At 37.5% G+C, this 4,618-nt stretch overlaps 1 protein-coding gene across 1 annotated transcript in view; it reads right to left on the reverse strand.

Moving 5' to 3' along the window:
* Window positions 1-4,618, reverse strand: part of TRPC5 (transient receptor potential cation channel subfamily C member 5) — a 414,644-nt gene that overhangs the window by 361,199 nt on the left and 48,827 nt on the right. The gene's annotated exons all lie outside the window — the stretch shown is intronic.

Raw genomic sequence — 4,618 nt, forward strand, 5'->3', positions numbered from 1 at the left:
GGCTTAAGCGATTCTCTTGCCTCAGCCTCCCAAGTAGCTGGGACTATAGGCACCCACCACAACACCCAGCTATTTTTTGGTTGCAGTTCGGCCAGGACCGGGTTTGAACCCGCCACCCTCCATATATGGGGCCGGCGCCCTACTCACTGAGCCACAGGCACCACCCAAGATGCATACAATTTAGAGGACTCACGTGGATAATGAGAACTGGGTAGAAACTTGGCATTTCTTTCATCTGTCATTTCTCTGTTCTTAGAGCAGAGTGTGGAAAAGACTCAGCAGGACCAAGTTGAAAGGACCATCTCTGTCCACTTCACTCCTTCCACTTCCTCCCCTATTTTAACAAAAAGGTATTTATATTCTCATGCTTCCATTGTTCTTCCTCTTCAAGAGTTCCGCATGTTAGTGCATGTAACCTTGGCTATCTAACCCACTTTGATAAGGAATCACCTCCCTAGACAATCAGCCTTGTGAAGGCAGGGACTGTGGTCTCATGTCCTTATCTAATCTTTAGTACTAGCACATGCCTATGTCTAAAGCACATTAGGTGCTCAACAAATACTTGTTGGATAAAGGATGCGTGAACTCTTTTCATCGTTTTTATTGTTTTGCTTCAACTAAGGCCTCAAATCTGTGATTTGTGTATTTGGTGACGTTGTCAGATGATCCACATTTGTCCAGAAATTTCTGTTGAATATCCTCTTGAAAGGGGCTGAGAATCATGTGGTGGGCTTGTTAAAACACACTCTTAGACCCCCACCCCTGGAGTGTCTGCTGATAGAGGGTGAGGCCTGAGGATTTGCATTTCTAACAAGTTCCCACGTGATGCCAATGTACTCTCAAGTTTTCAGAGGGAGCACACTTTGAAAACTACTGCCTGAACTTCATGCTGTGGTTATAGGTGGTAGGCATGGTCTAGTCATAGCTGAGAATATAGTGCTATTGATGACCTCTTCTGCTGGAGGGGAGACAGCATGAGGTAAAAATAAATGTTCAACCTTACAAGTAACTTTTTATTTTTTTAATTTTTTATTTTATTTATTTATTTTTTATTAAATCATAGCAGTGTACATTAATACTATCATGGGGTACAGTGTACTGTTTCTATACACAATTTGAAACACTTTCATCCAACTGGTTAACATAGCCTTCATGTCTTTTTCTTAGTTATTGTGTTATGACATTTATATTCTACATTTAGAGAGATTCACATGTACCCTTATGGGATGAACCATAGGCGTGATCCCACCAATCACCCTCCCTCCACCCACCCTCCTCCCTCCTCTCCCCTCCCCTCTCTCCATGTTCTTGGGCTAAAATTGGGTTGTAGCTTTCCTATGAATGCTATAAATTAGTTTCATAGTAGGGCTGAATACATTGGATACTTTTTCTTCCATTCTTGAGATACTTTGCTAAGAAGAATATTTTCCAGCCTCCATCCACAAGTAACTTTTAAAATGCTAATTAAAACAATAATGAGATCCCCCTATCCTCTACCAGACTGGTGAAGAAAAAGGAAACTATTCCATATGGGGAAGAGAGTGGGTATTTTCTACTGTAATAGTGGGGGGTCTAGTTGGGCGCAAAAGTTTCCATATTGGCTGTTTCTTTCTCATCCCTTAGAACTTTACCCCTTGCTTAGAGAGGTCTTCCCTGATTGTCTAATCTAAATGAAGATTGTTATTTTATAGTCTTTGATATTTTATCAAACACTCTGTAAATATATAGTAAGATGTTCATTAATTCCTGCTGTTCCTAGTAGACTATCAACTTCTGGCGGGTTGGGGCCATGTGTATTGTGTTCATTGCTCTATCTTTAGCACCCAGTACTATGTGTGGCATCTAGTAAAATCTCAATTCCTTAGTTAATAGCTGTTGGGTAGTGTCGTTTGCAGTTGGGAAAAGTTGTAAACAATTTAAATGCCCAGTAATGGGTGTTTGATTAAAAAAATACAGGGCATCCGATTAGTGGACTGGTTTTGCATCCACTAAATAGGTTATTTGTAGACAAATACCTGTTGACATGGAATCATGCCAAGAAATACACCTAACGGGGAGACTGATAAAAAGCAGGTTTCAAAATAGCAACCTGGCATAATTTGGGGGAAAATATAAGATCTCTCATTGACTCTAAGATGCTAAGACACATCATCAGTATGATAACTCTAACCATATTTGTGAAGAGAGCATTATCACATCAACTGTGAACATCAAACGGAAGACAGAGCCCAATTCCAGAAACACTATAATATAAGAGAAAACGTATCATAAAATCTAACATGCAGAGAAAAAGGTCTGGAACATTAGCCACCAAGGGGTCAATAGTAGTTGTTTTGGGATAGGTAGTGATGAGTGTTTATTGGTATTTTAATTTTTTCTTCTTTTTTGCTTATTTGTAGTTTTAGACCTTTCTATAGTGAGCATGGTTAAACTTTGGGATAAGAAAAACAATCATTAAAAGGAAACCGTAAACAAAATGACTCTGATACCAACATCCTACTTTCAAGACTTGGAAAAAATGATTCTGTGTTTTGTATGGAACCAGAAAAAACCTCGTATAGCTAAGGCAGTTCTTAGTAACAAAAACAAAGCTGGGGGTATCACTATACCAGATTTTACGGTATACTACAAGGCCATAGTGGTCAAGACAGCATGGCACTGGCACAAAAGTAGAGACATAGATATTTGGAATCAAATAGAAAACCTGGAAATGAAACCAACAACTTATAGCCACCTAATCTTTGATAAACCAAACAAGAGCATTCACTGGGGGAAAGACTCCCTATTTAATAAATGGTGCTGGGAGAACTGGATATCTACATATAAAAGTCTGAAACTGGACCCGCACCTTTCTCCACTCATAAAAATTGATTCAAGATGGATAAAGGACTTAAATTTAAGGCATGAAATGATAAAAATCCTCAAAGAAAGAATAGGAAAAACACTGGAAGATATTGGCCTGGGGAAAGGCTTTATGAGGAAGACTGCCATGGCAATAGCAACAATACCAATAATAAACAAATGGGATTTAATGAAACTGAAGAGCTTCTGTACAGCCAAGGAGACAACAACCAAAGCAAATAGACAACCTACTCAATGGGAAAGGATATTTGCATAGTTTGAATCAGACAAAAGTCTAATAACCAGGATCTATGCAGAACTTCAATTAATCTACAAGAAAAAAACCAACAACCCCATACATCAATGGGGAGGAGACCTGAATAGAATCTTCTCTAAAGCCGATAGACGAATGGCTACTAAACATATGAAAAAAATGTTCATCATCCCCAATTATCAGAGAAATGCAAATTAAAACCATCTTGAAATATCATCTAACCACAGCAAGAATGGGCTATGTCACAAAATCTCAAAACTGCAGATGCTGGCACAGATGTGGAGAGAAAGGAACGTTTTTGCACTGCTGGTGGGACTGCAAGCTAATACAACCTTTTTGGAAGGAAGTATGGAGAAACCTTAAAGAATTCAACCTAGACCTCCCATTCGATCCTGCAATCCCATTACTGGGCATCTATCCAGAAGGAAAAAAAAAAAAAACCTTTTATTATAAAGACACTTGTACTAGGCTGTTTATTGCAGCCCAATTTACAATCGCTAAAACATGGAAACAGCCTAAATGTCCTTCAACCCAGGAATGGATTGGTAAGCTGTGGTATATGTATGCCATGGAATATTATTCAGCCATCAAAATAATGGAGATTTTACAGCATTTGTACTAACCTGGATGGAGGTGGAACACATTATTCTTAGCTGAGCATCACAGGAATGGAGAAGTAAGAATCCTATGTATTCAACTTTGATATGAAGACAATTAATGACAATTAATTGCATGGTAGGGCATGGGGTAAGGGGAAACCAGACAGAGAAGGAGGGAGGGGGTGTGGGCAAGGAAAAAAAAGAAAGAAAATAGTGACTAATTCTCATATAAATTATATTTAATTTTGACCAAAGTACATTACTTAAACAATTTTTAATTCAACATGTTAATATGTTGTTTATCATATCGCATCCTCATTTATAAGTGAAATATGTTTGTAATTTTTCCTTTATAATAATATATTTTCTCCGATTTTAATGTCAGGTGTATCCAGATTAAGTAGAATGATTTTGAAGTATTTCTTTTTCTATTGTCTATAAGATTTGGGATGATCTTTTTTTTTGGAAATTATTGTTTACTTTTATATTTATAAATATTAGTTATCTATTTTTTTTGAGACTTTGGAAAAGACAAAATAATAAGAAGTTAACTGAACAAAGTTAATAGACATACTTTTACACTATTAGGACCTGATCAAACTAAAAAGCTTCTGCACAGCCAAGAACACAGTAAATAAAGCGGGTAGAAAGCTCTCAGAATGGGAAAAGATATTTGCAGGTTATGTCTCCGACAAAGGTTTAATAACCAGAATCCATAGAGAACTCAAACATGTTAACAAGAAAAAAACAAGTGATCCTATCTCAGGGTGGACAAGGGACTTGAAAAGAAATTTCTCTAAAGAAGACAGGTGCACGGCCTACAGATATATGAAAAAATGCTCACCATCCTTAATCATCAGAGAAATGCAAATCAAAACTACTTTGAGATATCACCTAACTCCAG

Source organism: Otolemur garnettii, unplaced genomic scaffold, assembly GCF_000181295.1.
Source record: "Otolemur garnettii isolate 467f Iridium unplaced genomic scaffold, OtoGar3 scaffold00201, whole genome shotgun sequence".
Taxonomy (NCBI): domain Eukaryota; kingdom Metazoa; phylum Chordata; class Mammalia; order Primates; family Galagidae; genus Otolemur; species Otolemur garnettii.